This window comes from Amphibalanus amphitrite, unplaced genomic scaffold, assembly GCF_019059575.1.
Source record: "Amphibalanus amphitrite isolate SeventyFive unplaced genomic scaffold, NRLGWU_Aamphi_draft 000411F_arrow, whole genome shotgun sequence".
In the NCBI taxonomy this organism is placed as follows: Eukaryota; Metazoa; Arthropoda; class Thecostraca; order Balanomorpha; family Balanidae; genus Amphibalanus; species Amphibalanus amphitrite.
In genome coordinates this window covers 316696-334037 of record NW_024881905.1, presented here as the reverse complement: position 1 = coordinate 334037, position 17342 = coordinate 316696, and the positions used below count along the sequence as shown (strand labels likewise).

Here is a 17342-nt window from a genome sequence, read left to right as displayed (position 1 = left end):
TATTAAAATGAACAAAATAAACATTTATTGTCTTTTTGATGCCCTTTTCCCATCTGAATTACACAAAAAATGACCTTTTTATTTTTCTCGAACTCATGGCAGTAAGATATCTTAACTTGTAATAAATCGACCGAAGGCATTATTTTGTGCTGCATATTATTCATTAAATTTTGTATTAAAATAAATTGAACATCAAAATCGTTTTTGTCATTCGGCAATGAACTTAACTAGCAACAAATACTTTAAAAAAAAATAAATACATTCTCAGACTAGGCAGCGCTGTCTGGCGCGTATCGCGCGCTTTTACGCGACTGCGCCGGGTTAGTCTCGCAATTTGCGTGAGTTATTGTAAAGAAGTATAATTTCGTGGGGTAATTTAATAGTTAAATGGTTATGTGCATTTTTTTCTCGTTTTTTTCATACTCAACAATATGATTTTTGTTTAAAGGCTGAGATACTGAGACTCATTCGACTTCGACCATCTTCGTTCAAGGAATCTGAGGTGGGATTGTTCATGTCTATTTTTGTAACAAGCTCAGGTAATGGTAATACTTAACATAAACCATGTGTTTCAGTTTGTCTTAACTTCTCCCCTTCTTGATTATACCTTCACTTCTACCTAGGCTAAGAAAGTGATATCCAAGTGTAGCTGCTTTCACATTAGTAGCCTTCTGGTGGGTTCAGATTGTTTTCTTGCATTTAGTTATGATATGTTCTTGGATTTCCCTTGTTAAAATTAGGCAAATGTGAATATTAATATTTATATAGGTATGCATCATTATACTTGAGCAATGGCAATGTAGGCTACCTGCCTGTTAAGTAGATACGAGATTGCATGGGCCATGGGGATTCATTAAGCAGGCGTCTCACGAGATGCCAAATCTGAAACATAATCTAACCTGACCTAACCTTACCTACTAGCCTACAACCTACAAGCCTAACACCTACAACCTACAACCTACATTGCTATCGTAGACAGATCTGGCATCTCGTGAGGTGCCTGCTTAATGATTACCATTGCATGTTGGTCATGTGCAGGTGTTTCACTTTGATATGTGCTGCATTTCAACAATCTCTGCCCATTATGCTAAAAAGAAACTGATATAATGCAGTAGCTTCATTAAAAATTTGGAACCATAGCTTAGTTCCAACTTTGTTCTGCGACCTTTTCAAAATTTTAGTCTGCGAACTTAGATCCCCAAACCACTTTTCTGACACTGCTCAGGAGCCGGTGAGTCCTCAGAGTCACCGGTGTGGGGCCTTCCGAGCTCCGAGATACTGGTCTGGGGCCCTCAGAGGTGTCGGTGTGGGTCCTTCAGATGTACCTATAGAGCCTTGAGATGCACAGGTGTGGTGGCCCACAGAGGCGCAGGTGTGGGGCCCCCAGAGCCACCGATATAGGGCCCTAAGAGACACTAGTAGGGGAAGCCGGGGGAAGCCCGGGCGCGGGGGAAGCCCGGCCACCCCGTTTCCGGCTAAATTATTCACAATAGAATGTTCAAGTGTTTGTCCTTTCAGCGTGGCAGCTAAGGTAACGCCAGCAAAAAAGTTAAGGCCAACAAAAATTGCATATTGTTAAAGTTATAGAGCAAAAATGATATTTTAAGGGTTTTTAGCTAAAAAGTGAGATATGTTGCACTGTTAATGTTATACCATACAGTACTAATATTTATACGAATGTTATGTAAGGACCATTTATGTGTTTGTAGTGAGGGGTGACGAGGCAGGCTGGCTGAAGTATGACATTTTTCGAACATCGCTGTTCTAAAATAAAAATCATCACATTGGGGTAACCCCGGGCGAGTGGCCAAGCCTACCCCCAACCGAGAGCAATGCCACTAAACCACTGTTTTCCATGAGATAATAGGTACTGAGCAGGTTTGGTTTACACCTAGATCAAAGATAAATTTCGAAAATAAACATGTTATCATAGACAAAGCCAGTCATGTCACTTAAGGTCAACTAGGGTCAAACTATGTTTTTGCAGATAACGCGACAGACAATGAAGCTAGAGCTTCAAAAATGGTGTCGTTGTGTTCTTCTTCATCAGCCGAGTCGAATGATATGCAATATGATGCATTAAGGTAAAAAGAAAAATAAATTTTAGGGAATTTTGAAATTCACATTTTTTGTCAATTTTGCATCACGATTTTCATCGACCTGTACTGTATATGTGGTAGACGCTAGCTAAAATACCAGTAGTGACATAAACTCTAAGATGTCCAGAGCTAATGCGTACCTTAATATTTCACTTTCCGTTAATATTTGGAAGACACATAATGGTTTCATCAACTCGTTGTAAAGCGCTGGGAAGGTGGCCGGCGTTACCCCTATGCCGGGCTTACCCCAGAAAAATCAACACTTTTTCAAACTCGATTTTCTCAGCTGTTTCGTTTGTTGACACAATAGGTATAAATAAGTACAGGATTTATATCACACAAATGATATACTTAAAATGACATGCTAGTCAGACAAGTAGATGAGACACATGAGACAGCCAAAATCCATGCGTAACACAAATTCTTAGTATTTGTCTCGAGACATTATTCTCGAGACATTATTTAAGAGCACTCCCGGAACACCTTCCCTGCAAGCTCGAGAGCACGAGCTTAAGTCCACTTAACCGAACACCCTTCCGCTTCGAGTGACACGTGGGCTGCTGTGGGCTTGTTCCGGTGGCTGCCTCGCCTGCTGTTGTGCTACGTGGGCTGGATAGTGACAAGATAGTCAAAGTCATCTTGCTGTGGGTTGTTGCAGTTTGACTTGGTATGGACACTGGCTTTTGGAGCGCGAGACACGAGCTTCAGGTGACGCCTGTTTCGACGATAGGTCGTTCCTCGGTGACTGATCAGGTAGCTTCGAGGGCCTAGTCTCTTTGTTACCAATGCCTTTGTTTCCGACCACTGCTTTTCCGCTTCTGTTCTTCCGGTAGCGCTGCTCCGTCCTCTTCTTTTGCTGCATGTCTCTCGAACGGGCCTCTTTTAGTCCGTCCTCTTCAGAAGTGAGCTTGGGTAGTCGCGTCCGCAGCTCACGCCCCATCAGCATGTGAGCAGGTGAATGGCCAGTCGCCTCAATGGGTGTGGCTCGGTAGTTCAAGAGCGCTAGGTGTGGATCCTTTTGTTTGAGTACCCACTTCGCGGTGCGCACTGCACGCTCTGCAGCTCCATTTGCAGACGGCGTGTGCGGATCTGTGATGCGGTGACTGAAACCGTAGGTAGAGGAGAAGTCCCGAAATGTCTGAGAGGTAAACTGCGTGCCACCGTCTGAAGTCACACAGTCAGGGATACCGTAACGGCTGAAGAGCGACTTCAAGCGCTCTATCACTGCTGCAGCTGTGGTGCTCGGAAGCTTCTGTATCTCTATAAAGCGGCTCAATAAATCGACTGTGACAAGGTAGTCAGCGTTGGCATGATGACAGATGTCAGTTGCTATGTGCGACCATGCTTTCGTCGGCACTGCTGTCGATAGAAGAGGCTCCTTCTTCTGGATAGGCGCGTTGACTTGACAGAAGTTGCAAGCTGACACATATTGCTTCAAGTCTGCACCAATACCTGGCCACCACACCGACGCATGGGCTCGTTCTCGGCACTTCCCTATTCCGAAGTGGCCGTCGTCGTGGATTTTGCTGATGATGCGATAGGCGGCGGCCGCGGCCATAACGGCCGGAGCGACACTAGCGCCACCATCGGCGGCCGGTCGGAACTATCGCAACGGATCGCACGTTAACCCGCGCCCTGCTGGGGGGGGGGGTGTTTGAACACCCCCCCCCCTGTGGTTTTTCGCGAATATCTCAAAAACGGCGGCGCGGAGCGCCGCCGTTTTTGGTACACCTTATCATACATCAATTCTACACATGTTGTGAAAATTTCAGACCAAGGTCATTCAAGGTCAGGTCACCAGGTCACTCGAAGTGACCTCACCTCATAAAAAGTTTCAATGTCTGTCATAGCTACACCGAGTGACCGATCGCTTTGAAACTTTCAGCGATTGCTAAGAGCATTAGCATGTACAAAATTTATATCTCAGAATTTTGATATCGATGACCTAAGGTCAGGTCAATTTTGCGACCTCACCATTATAAGTCAATGGGAGAAAATTGAAATGCGCCTGTTTTGGACGAAAGACATTATAAACACTCCCAAACACTGAATTACAAGTGGTTTAGACACACTGAACATGAAAATGGTGTCTGTGACCCCTGTTTATCCCCTGAGGTCATCTTAGGTCACGAATGGTATCTAACAGTTTTTCGCAAATAACTTTTGATAGAGGCATGCTAGAGCGATGAAAACGCCTTAGATGTGTTCAGCTCGACGATACGGATCGACTGATATGCAACATGACCCTTTCCGGTCAGGTCATGACCTTGACCTGAGGTCAAATTTTCAAGTTGACCTTTCAAGGTCAAATTATAGTTCGTTCGATGCGTCTTGACGAGAGGAACACGATGCCGGTAAAAGTAAGCTCGTACAATGCTTGGGTCAAAAGTTATTGCAGAAAAACTGTTTCCGAAAAAATCGGCTATTTTTGCAGTTTTTGCCCCCTGCAGGCAAAACCGTTGACGTTAGGTCAAATCTGAGAGAATTACTCAGAAAGGGCGTTAATAGGGCTATCGAATGCGCTTTTCCGCGGCGCTGTAGCTCTATTGGTTCCCGAGTTATGCGTTGGTTTCTTGGAAATTTTCGACATTCGACCTGGAAATCGGCGAAAATTTGCCTTCAATGACCTCTGGTGACCTGACCTTTGACCTGACCAAAAAATTGACCGAAGTGATTTCCTCATTATTTTTGACGCTCTTTCGAACGCCGCCTTCCGCGTATCGCTACGTGGCCCAGGAGCCGAGTTAGAAGGGGGGGTGTTCAAACACCCCCCCAGCAGGGCGTGGAAATCCAGGACCCCCAGCCGGGCGCGGGTTAATTCAAATTATTTAGTAACGATACGTTATGCGTCAACGAAACCTTAACTGAAAATTTTAAAAAAATGCATTTCATATTATAGCTTAATTTCATGATACATCTCGCGATGTAAATAGGTATTTTAATGGATAATTTGATTAGTAAATAATTGCATCGCTTCAATTAACTAATAATATCATTGCACATATTTCGCATTCGATAAATGCCCCACCGGAATATGAAAGCCCACAAAGTAAGCTATCTAAAAAAGTATATTAGTCACAAGTCAGTGATGGCTTATGCTACTTTTGACGCGATTGTTTTCGTTATCGGTCGATATAACATACACTTTTACTATATTCCAAAGCGTACAACTCAGTCAAATTTGAATATTACGTTAATGCCCCAGTAGATAATTAAACATCAATTAATTGCCGTTCGAATGATGTTACGCATGCCTCAATGGTGCCTACCCTAAGCTACTTTTTTCTCGTGTCTTGATAAGCAAGCACTAGGCAAAATTGTGGTATCACCATAATTAACTAATAAAATTAATGAATAAATGACACCTTCGATAAATGCCCCACCGGAATACGAAAGCCCACAAAGTAAGCTTTCTAAAAATGCATATTAGCCACAAGTCAGTGATGGCTTATGCTACTTTTGACGCGATTGTTTTCGTTATCGGTCGATATAACATACACTTTTACTATATTTCAATGCTTACAACTCAGTCAAATTTGAATATTACGTTAATGCCCCAGTAGATAATCAAACAGCCATCAATTGCTATTCGAATGATGGTACCCATACCCCCATTGCGCCTAGCCTAAGCTGCTTTTACCCCCTGTCTTCATTGCCAATCACTGGGTGCAATAGCGGTCTCAGGCCTTTTCCGGGCAAAAATGATTTTTAGGGTGAGGGGACAAACGCAAAAGGTATTTCTTTCAAATGTAGCTACTTAAGCGTTTCAAATAAGAGTAAAACTGGAGAACTTCACTTACCTGAACATAATTTACTTAATCTTAAAAATTGACTACCTAATCAAAGTATCAGTAGGCATGATCCAAACATGTAGGTACCTAGGCATGGCGGCGATGGGAGATACCTGTCAGGGTGCGGGCCAGTTATTTTCATGTTCAATCTCTTCATATTGACGCAATCAACGTCGCGTAAATATAGAATGTATATTCTTCGCAAGTAGCATATCAAAACATTTATCACAAATCTAATGCAGTCACCAGATTCTGATGCGCCAACATTTCGATAGGTGCACATTCGCTCGCAATTCAAGTCACATAACAATTTTTAGCTGCCTTCAACAGTCAGCGGCCGTCCTGCGTCAAGGCATGTCGCATTCCGTCCTGTTTTTCAACAGGTTGTTGGGTAAACACTTGCATAGATTCTGCCCGCCCAGTAGTTAAATCACAAACATGAAATAACTGAATACGAAGAAAAAAAAACGGGCCGATCATGGACAACAAGAACACCGACAGGAACATTTTCATTAAGTTCGCAACCTCGTGGCGAAGTTAATCGAGATCACGACTTATCGTCCTATAGGTTCATTACTTTTACACACTTTAGAAGTAGCAGTCGCAGCTGCATCCCGCTTTGGAGGCCGAGGAAATCCATGGCAGGAGGGCAAAAACAAGAAAAATATGCTTTTGTGACGGCCGGCTTTATCTAAATTACTGAACTCCACTTTTCGTCCCGAACAGTGATTTTTCCTCGGCATGCTATTTTACTCTGAATGAACTCGTGACTCGAGGTTTAGGAATTTCGCGCCGATTGAAGTTCGTCGGAAGCACGGAGGACGTTTCTTTGTCTAGGACGAGTGGTACGCGTGCCTCCATTGCGTGTAGCCCCACTGCGTTTCCAGCTGGCAAATCTCGGTGCTGACGATGTCCTTTAGGTCCACTAAACGTTGATGCACGTAGGTGTCGCACTCATCTGGAAAGAAAAGCCAAATTGTCACAAAAACATTTTCTTCAGTGTCACTGTCATTCACCAGAAGGCTCATATTTAAAACCCCTTAGCCCTAGGTAAAAAGATATTATGAGGAATTTCGGTCCCCCCTAGTGAAACTTCACATTCATGCGTGAGCAGCCTGATGGTAATAATCTTATTTGTAAAACAATAAATACAAACTGACAACTGACACTGACACTACTACGAATCAGCCCAGAAAAAAGAGCATACTACCTAGGTACTTGACAAATGGGATACCAATTTCAAAGAAAGTAAGTCAATTTTTCAAAGCAGCCTGAATTAATATATGCAGGCTAGAAGCATATGCCTACTATCTGAGGAGTTAACAAGCAGCCGTTTAATGAAGTGAGTTGCAGACTGCAGAGCCACCACAACAATTCTTGAAACTGCACATGAGTGACACATGTTCTGATTTCAGCAGCATGTTGTAATGGCATTGGGTGGTAATGGCATACTAATAAATTTAGTAGGCACTACTTGTTGCATCAATGTTAAATAGGGAAGATCAATACATACTTGGGAAGCTGATGTCAAAGGTAGTTATGAAAGAATCACTTCAAACAAGTTATGAAAATGTTGTGAAAGGGTTCCAAATAATTTACAAAAGGGCAGTGTCGAATGACTGCAGTGTCACAAAATTATATTAATGCTTGGGTGTTAGAGGGGAAAATTCTTCTCCAAAAAAGGGATGAGGGTGGTATATTCTTGATAAGGTTAGCCACCCCAAAAAAAAATAAAGAACAGAAGAAGGAAAAATTGCACACTTTTCTGTACAATGGTAGAAGCTGATGCGATCATGCAATTAGATGCTCTTTCATGAGTGGTAAATTGCTATTGAAAGTTGGAGGTGGGAGTGGAAAATTATTTTCATTTGGATGTCTTGTTTCACCCAAATTGACAAATTTTGGGACACTGCGAATGAGTTATGAAAATTTTGCCAAAGGGTTCAACAAGTTAACAAAAGTGTTGTTTGAAATGAGTTATGTAAAGGCTGTGAAAGAGTTATGAAAAATTTGCAAAAGGGTTCCTTCAAAAGAGTTACGAAAAGGTTCCGAAAGAGTTACAATGAGTTAATGAAGATTTTATGAATGAGATATGAACAAGTTGTCAGAGGGTCACAAATAATCTATGAGAAATTTGCTTTGAATGAATTATGAAAGGGCTGTGAAAGGGCTACAATAAGTTAATGAAAAGCCTCTTTCGAATGAGTCAGGAAAATGTTGCGAAAGGGTTGCAAATAATTTACGAAAGGGTTATTTTGAATGAGCTATGAAAATATTGCACATAGTTAAGAATAAGTTATGAAAGGGTTACTCTGAATAAACTAATAAAAGGCTGAGAAAGAGTTACGATGAGTTTACGAAAGGGTTGTTTCAAATAAGTTATGAAAAGGCTGCGAAAGGGTTACGAAGGGCTTGCGTAAAGGCTTAGTGAAAGGGTTGTGACCTAACAAGTTGCGAAAAAATCACAGCAGCTTTAGGAAAAGAATATGAATGGATAAAGAAGTAACAAATTTTGTTGCAACAAGTGAGGAACGATGTCACACTAATGGGGCTATAATTATACTCAGAAATAAAGCATCTCAGTCTAGTCCATGAAGACTGAAGAGCAGGCTGCACTTAATTGGTGGCTTACCTCGAAATCACTGGCCGACTCACCCCTTCCACTAGATTGATCTGGCGATTTAACACCTTTTTTTTCAAATAACGGAAACCCAGGCAATTGCCTAAAACCCAGAAGAAACGTTTGAACCGCTGGAAATGCCGAGAAATTGGCGGCAATATACAGGGAGGGTACACTGCGCAACAAATGTCTCATAAGCGCATGGAACGTATGCAGTTTCCAAAGCTCTTGATAATATCAAGAACATGTTTTTTTTTTCTTCTAATCCCCATCTGGCCAAATGTCCGCCTTTACACGGGGCCTGCACCCTAACGGTCTGCTTTCATGCGAGTTGGTATCACCAAACGCTTACCATTCATGATCAGGGGCCCGAACGTCATGTGTAGCACGCTCAACTGACCTCTTTCCTTGAAAAACTCGCTGAGGGGGCCCGTCTTCGCACTCTCTCTCCATCCATTCTGAATTTGCTCTGACACTGCTCTCATCAGGTCATCCTCTTGCTGACATTTGCTGATCTCTTCCAGCTTCTTCACACTGGCAGGGAGGTCGCTGAACACTCCCGTACAGTGTTCGAATACTTCTTGTTGGATGACCTCGCCTACGTGGTCTGCAGTCATTTTCAGAGGATTCCTCGACAGATAGTCTGGAATACAATGTTCCTTTCCTGGCACGAAGACGGCTGTACCGTTGTAGTGCATGAGCCGCATCAACATCCTCTGGCATCTGAGAGGCGCGTCTTCCAGGTTCTTTGAATTGATGAGAGGGACGAGTGGTTTGTGGTCCAATTCCAGTCGGAACTCTGGAAGACCTGAGAGAAACATGTGGAACTTTCCACACGTCCATGTCGCTGCTAGCAGCTCTTTCTCGATCTGGGCGTATCTCTTCTCCGTATCGGTCAGTGTTCTGCTGCAGAATCCCACGGGCTTCATGCCTTTTCCGTGGCGCTGGAGGATACAACCTCCTATTCCAAAACTACTCGCGTCGGCGCTGACGACCGTCTCTTTTGATGGATCGAAGAATGCCAGCACGGGTGCCTGTGTCAGCAGATTCTTTACCTCTGCAAGTGCTTTTTCTTGCGGATACGACCAGTTCCATGCTGTATTTGTTCTGAGGAGCTCATTCAGTGGCTTCAGTGTTTCCTGCACGCGCGGAACGAACCTGCTAAGATGATTGATCATCCCCAGGAGTGATCGCAGTTGCTTTGTGTTTGCCGGTGCTTCTAGAGCTCGGATTGCTTCCAGCTTCTCTGGGTCGACTTGCAGTCCCTCCTGAGAAATCTTCATTCCCAGGAAGAGGACGCTAGACTGACGGATCACGCATTTCGACTGGTTTAGCTTGAGACCAGAGGCTTCGATGCGTTCCATCACGGCTTTCAACCGCGCGTCATGGCTCTCCTCGTCACCGAAGCACATGATGTCATCCATGTAGCAGATAACTCCTGGTAAATCTTTGAGAGTCTCTTCCATTTTTCGTTGGAAGCATTCCGGAGCCATGTTGAGCCCCATCGGTAGGCGGAGAAAGGCCTTTCTTCCAAACGGGGTAATGAATGTAGTCAGCAGAGAGCTCTCCTCGTCTAATGGGAGCTGATAGAATCCGGAGACCGCGTCTAGCTTTGAGAACAGCGTTGCTCCGCTGAGCTTTGATGTGAGCTGTTCCAGAGTCGGTATGGGAAATATTTCCCGTTTTACTGCTTTATTCAAGTGCTTGTAGTCGACTGTGATCCTGACCTTCCCTCCAGCTTTCCTGACAGGCACCATCGGGGAGCACCACTCTGTTGGGCACGTGACGGGTCTGATGATGCCCGCTTCCTCCATTCTGAGCAGCTCATCTTCAACAGGCTTCATGAGAGGGATCGGAACCTTCCGCGCCGACGTGACAGCACATGGCTTTGCCTCTGCAGACACCTCCAGCTTGACTGGTTGAGTTTTCATCAGGCCGATTTCTCCGTAGACGCTCTGCTGAATGCCGTCTACGAATCTCAGAATTCCCAGCTTGGAACAGGTCTCTCGTGATAGCAGGTTCTCACATGTGTCAACGACATAGAAGGCCTCCTGCTTCAGTAGCATCCCTTTGTATGAGATGTCAGCGCTGAACATGCCGACGATATCCAGTGCGTGTCCCACACTCTGCAGCTTTCTATCGGCTGGTTTCAGCTGAACTGGATCCTTGAAAGCCAGGAACTGACGTCGGGTAAGCACGTTTACGTCGGCACCGCTGTCAGCTTTAAAGGAGCACTGCTCTCCGTGGACAGCCAGCTGCACCCGCCAATCTGATACGCCGCCACTTTCTGTTTCTCCTAAAAATGTCATCTTCTCGCTTTGCTCTGTCGGCGGTGATGCACTTGTCTCAGTGACATGACCGGGAGCTTTTGAGAGACACACTGCGGCAAAGTGGTCTCGCCTCCCACACTTGGCACACGTTCTTCCACGGGCCGGACACTCACTGGGACTGTCGTGTCTTGCGCGCCCGCAGTATTTGCAGGTCGTGCTTGTACTTATGTTTGCTCTGTTTTGGTTTGGCTTGTATCTTGGCTGGAATCTCTTCTGTTGCTCATGCCCTTTGTGTGCTTTTTGTCTCTTTTGATAATGAGTTTGGTACACTCTTTGAACACTCCCGATTGGTTCCTTTGATCTGGTGTCACCCTCAATGATGTCCGTGTTTCTTAGCATCTGTATAACTGTATCGAGAGTAACAGCCTCTTCCAGCGCCTTAAGCTGAACCTTCTTTGAAAGTTCCTTGTCTTTCATCCCAGCCAATAACCGGTCCCTTAGACGCTCCTGCTTATCGGCGAAGTCACATTTATCAGCTTGCGTGAACAGGGCACGGATGTATTGCTCATTGGACTCCCATTCCGCTTGGTTGCGCTGTTCAAAGCACTGTCTTTCGGCGATGTGGTTTCGCTTCGGAATGAAGTATCCATCCAGCTTATCTATCACTGCTGCAAAAGTGTTTGCTTCACCTACGAAAGATTGCACTACGCCCTCGGCTTCGGGTCCCATGCTGTAGATGAGTGCTGATACTTGAATTTCTTCATCTTCTTTGTGCAGAGCTGACGCTAGTCTGTATCGCTTGAAGCGTTCTCTCCAGGCAGGCCACTGATCTGGCGATGTAAAATCGAAGTTATCTGGTGGCTTAAACGAACCAGGCATGATTGGCTCTTGGATGCCAGGTGCTCTCTGTTTGCTTTTCTTGCTTCTCTTGATTTCTTGCTTTTTACTGTTTCTCTTGCTTGCTTGACTTTTTACTTTTACTTGTACTGGATATGCTTGTTTCTTTTCTTTTGTTGAAATATTCGCTTCATACCTATACACTTGGTTGCTTGCTGCTTTGCTTGCTTGCTTGCTTTGTTGTGAATATTTCTCGTACCTAATCGTGTCTTTTGCTTTTTTTTTACTATCTTACGTTACATTTTACTAATGGAAATCCTGCCGGCTGCGCCATGTTTCGTTTGTTGACACAATAGGTATAAATAAGTACAGGATTTATATCACACAAATGATATACTTAAAATGACATGCTAGTCAGACAAGTAGATGAGACACATGAGACAGCCAAAATCCATGCGTAACACAAATTCTTAGTATTTGTCTCGAGACATTATTCTCGAGACATTATTTAAGAGCACTCCCGGATCATCAGCCTTATACTTATTCCACGAAACCGACTTTTTGGGAAGACACGGCCAATGAACTTAGCTAGCTAACAGGATATCAACATTTTATACAGCACGTACGGTATGTAATAAAAATGAAAAAGAGCTTACTATGCCGGGCTTCCCCCGGCTTCCCCTATGACCCTCAAAGGCGCCGCTGTGTGGCGCTCATAAACACTGGTGTGGAGCCATCACAGGCGGGTGGAGTCGTTAGAGGCCGGAAAGGGCCCTTAGATGCCTACGAGGAGCCTTCAGAAGCCGGCGTGGCACGTGGGGATAAGCGTGTCTACTTAGGAGCCCTTGAGGTGCTCTGCTCTCATGAGCTCTGTGGGGCCCTACCGAGCCGAAATATGGCCACGGTCAGTTGCCGCCGCATGGCTCTTCGGACTATCATTATCAGGGGCCTCATCTGCCTAGTTTGAATAGAAGGGCCTCTCAGACCATCAGTCTCATGGGCCTCCTCTGGCTAGTATAAATAGAAGGGCCTGTTAGACCATCAATCCTAGGGGCCTCCTCTGGTTAGTATAAATAGAAGAGCCTCTCAGACCATTAATCTCAGGGGGCTCCTGTGGACAGTATATATAAAAGGGCCTCTCAGACCATCAGTCTCGGGGGCCTCCCTAGAAAAGTGTAAATGTGGATAGAGGGCCCCCTCAGACTCATTAGGAGTGGACCTCTCTGAATATCAGTCTCAGGGGCCTCTTGTGGCCAGTATGAATATAAGAGCCTCTCAGACCATCGGTCTCAGGGGCCTCTTCTGACTAGTGTGGATAGAGGGCCCTCCCAGACCACCGGTTTCAGGGGCCTCCAGTGGCCAGTTATATGAACAGAAGCGGCCTCACAGCCATCAGCCTCGGGGGCCTCTTCTGACTGGTGTGAATATGAGGGCCTCTCATACCATCAGTCTCAGGGGCCTCCTCTGCCTAGTGTGAATATAAGGGCTTCCCAGGCCATCAGTCTCAGGGGACTCTTCTGACTGGTGCCGGATTGAGGGACCTCCCAGACCGAAAATTTTGGGGGTCTCCTGTGGCCAGTATAAATAGAAGGGCCTCTCAGTCCATCAGTATCATGGGCCTCTTCTGCCTGGTGTGATTATAAGGGCCTCTCAGGTCATCAGTCTCAGGGGCCTCCTCTGACTACTGTGTAGATGGATAGGCCTCCCAGACCATCAGTCTCAGGGGCCTCTTATGACTATTGAGGATAGAGGGGCCTCCTCTGACTAGTGAGGGTAGGGGGCCTCTGCTAGACCGCCAGTGTCAGGGGCCTAAATTTATTCTGACTAGTGTGGATGGAGGGGCCTCCCAGACCACCAGTCTCAGACCTCTGACAAGTGTGGATAGAGGGGCCTCCCAGACCGCCAGTGTCAGGGGCCTCCCCAGACTAGTGTGGAAATTGGGGCCTCCTCAGATCCACTAGGGCCTCTCAGGCCATCAGTCTCAGGGGCTTCGACTGACAAGTATGAACAGAGGGCCTCCTTGGATCCATCACGGCCCCTTGGAGTCCGTGCGTGGGGATTCGTGGAACTTATTTTTACCGAGATTCTGGAAGGTGACGACGTCCTCTCAAATCGAGACGAGGGGCCCGAGTAAAAAGTGGGTGGGCCAAAACACATGGTTGGCCCACCCACCTCGAAAAGTGGGTGGGCACTTGCCCACCTGGCCCCCCCCTGTTCCTACGCCTATGAGCTATGAGACACTTAATAAAAAACGGCATAGATTAGAAACTGCACCTAACTTGCACTGGTTTTTAAACCTTTTCGTTGCAGACTGGTAGATTAAATTTTAGGACTGATTTCAGCTGATGCTCAAATGGAGCTATTCATTCGTTCATTCATGCGACCATCCAATTCCATTCATAAAAGAAACCAGTGACAAAATTGTTCATTTTAGATAAGTGTGAAATACAAACTCAATAAGAGTTCAATGATACGGCAAATTTGACAGCTTTTATAATGAACAGACAAATAACTTTAACGAATCAAGGTTGAGAGCCCCAAATAGGGGAGAGTGAGGTAAGATGAGCCAAGGGGCAAGTTTAGCCACCCCATGTTTCTCAGCTCCTATGGCGCTAATTTACTTGAGCTTCCATGTGCCGTTGGCTTACGATGCTGCGGTCTTTCACGTGAGACGGCAACGTTCTCACGCTTAGCACCCGGTAACATGTGGTATCGCCCCTGATAACTAAGACATGTTTTGCCTTTAAAATGAGATGGTTGTTATCTGCCGTGCATGGCTATTTTCCTTAGCGGGTGTCATTAATCGATAATGGCCACGGGTGGGGCATGATGAGCCATTTTCACCTGGGGGAAGATGAGCCGGATAAGCCATTGTTATCTCCGCTGTCGAAAACCAAACTGAGCTGCGCTTGTTTCTGCTGAATAAAAATGGTAGGAAATTGTTTTTCTTTGTTGATTACACAAGTTGTAAGTGATTTGCAGATTATCTGAAGGATAAAATGATTTCTTCCGTGATAAAAAACTTGACGAGTTATTGGAAGGCTTAAAACAGTCACTTTTTGGAGGAAAAAAACTTTGCCATAAGTATGTATGCCATGGAGTAAATAAAAGAGCCCACTCTTCGCCGCGCCCGGGAAAAGAAGAGGTTCGCTTTTTCTATCCATGCTCAACTTTCCCCACGACGTGTCACAACTTACCCCGCCCATGGGGTAAGCTGAGCAACGTGCAAGATGATTTTAGACGTAGCCTTTCAGTATAAAAATAAGCGGTATGAAACATTTCTGGCCACCATTACATGCGCAATGACCACTCTGTCCGTCCAACCCGTAAACGCAGAAAAATGATCAGTAAATTAGCCTGTAGCTTACGAAAAACAAAAGCGGCTCAACTTACCTCATTCTTCCCTACGTTACACAATTGAGGGCATTTTTTAGGCCATCACAGTATTTGTCAACAATTGTTGTTTGGGGGACTGGGGAGGATGGTTACTGGCTCATAAACTGTCCCCCCCCCCCAAAAAAAAAGAAAACGAAACCGATCATCCGCGAAAAGAACTATTGAGCTCGAACCAAGGTGACGAATCGATTTATGGGTATGCAGGATGACTATACTCTGTTCCGTTTCAAGCTTGCAGCCGAAGTTCCCTGCTAAAAGCAGTGCGTGATTTCTGTATATTCAGTTTTTACATTTTAAGACGCAAATTCTTGAGCGGAGGAGAGATCTACCGAAGAAACACCGACTGCAAGCATGATATGGAACAGACTATAACGATGCCACTTTTTGACTTCTTGTGTCAAATAAATTCCATCATCTGGATAGCACGTCAACATTCTATTTGACATTTTACAACAAACGTATACTATTTGGCGCGACTAGCCTCATAAATGTTCTGAAACTAAAACCGTTTTTTTTTCGCAATTAGCTTGGACCACGTCATCCCAGCTTATGCACGACAAAAATAAAATAATGCTTCAGGATCACTGGCCTGAATTCCAATGCTTAAAGTTTACTCAAAACCGGTGTGGCTGAGGCACTCTTCGCTACATCTCGTGACGGCCACCATTGTGTTGCATTTTTTCGGTAAGCTATAACCCTAGAACGCCTAGGGGGGGGGTTGTATCAACCCCCCCTGAGGTTTTTTCGAAGTGCACGCTAAACGGCTTGTCGTAGCGGGCTGAAATTTTCAATACCCTCTGGGGCAACCTTTGCGCATCTTTTGCCGAAAAAAAAATTGATCGGGTCATGTCAGGTCACGGAGTTATGACGTCATAAGAGGTACAGCCTCCGGCCGACAGTTACCAAACGTGTGCGCCGAATCCCTAGGTTTTCTGCCGGTGATACCCACATTGTTTGATGGATCATGATGAAACTTCCCATGCATGTTGGGGCAAGCATTGGCTATCGTGTGGTGCAAGAAAATTGACCGGGTCAGGTCAGGTCACGGAGTTATGACGTCACAAGAGGAACAGCGTCCGGTACTATTTTTGAAAAGCGCCCGAACCACTATTTTGCTAATTCTTGTCACCTCAATGGGAATATGCAGCAATATTAGCTTCTATAGGGAGCAAATGGACCTCCCAAATCCAAAAATACAATCAGATTTCAAAAATTTAAATTTTGATTTTTCGAATTTCTGTCGCCGACTGTGACCTTGCCGACTTCCGGCGCTCCCAACGCGCCATTTTTAGAGCTAGGGAAACGAAATACATACCAAACGATAGAGAATTGATCAAGGAACACGATAGTGAAGGTTTCAAGTCGATATCTCCCACCGTTTTGCCGCAATCGCCGCCGAAAGTTGAAAAAGTCTATTTCTCCGAAAATTTGACCTTTGACCGGTCAAAAGTAGGTCAAATGTTGACCTAGGACCAAAAAATATACCACCAATCGCGAGATCTCGTTGAGAGCAATCCGTTGGTTTTTTCCGCTAAGCTCTACGACCTTACGTTTCGAAACGCCAGGGGGGGTCGTAACAACCCCCCCCCCCCTGGTCGTTCGTGTTATGAGAAATGGCCTGGTCGTGCGAGGGATAAGTTAATAAGGAAAGGATTGGTGAGTGGGTTGAAAACAGCCCTCACCCTCCACCCCCCCCCTCCTTCTTCTGGAAACATAAGTAACCGAAAGATCTGGCGATGGTTTATCCACCTCCTCTGCCGCCGCGCTGCGAGGCCTCGATTCGCTCGGTATGTGGCTTCCTGAGCGGTCCTCCCCAGAGGCAAGGTGAAAGGTCATAACCTGTATCACAAATTTATACGTTGCTGAATATGTTTTATAGTTCTTCCAAGGCCTTGGACACCGTTTTATTATATCGGATAAGCATTGCACTTTCTTGTCAATCAATACATTTAAAGAAAACTTGATCATAATCTTATACTGCGGCAATTGTAGTTCTGCTTACGGTTGCCTCTTTATGATACGGGCCACCACCACCTCCACTGCGCTGGAGCTCAGGCGTTCTACCCCTCCCCGCTACGGACCGGCCCTCGGGCTAGGTGTGTTAGTACTGAGCGCAAACCTGTAGTAGTCACGTGACTTTCATTCACGTAGCGGGAACGGAAGCTATAAGGCGATACCAAGGACGGGCTCTGGGGAGGCAACCGGCGCGGAAAAATAGCACGATTGTAGTTTTGGAAGAATATCTGTTGCGGTAAGAGGAATTATACCAAACATACGTGCTAGGAGCAAACATGTGTTATTCCTCCATAATTTGCGCTACATTTCCTTT

General features: G+C 45.3%; 1 long non-coding RNA gene across 1 annotated transcript; it reads right to left on the bottom strand.

Moving 5' to 3' along the window:
- Positions 1-6351: 6351 nt before the first annotated feature.
- LOC122390818 lies at positions 6352-8667 on the bottom strand. Its single transcript, XR_006258229.1, has 2 exons — positions 8523-8667; positions 6352-6848 (listed from the first exon to the last, which is right to left on the bottom strand). It is a non-coding gene; the product is annotated as an uncharacterized LOC122390818 (long non-coding RNA).
- Between the last annotated feature and the right edge of the window lie 8675 nt (positions 8668-17342).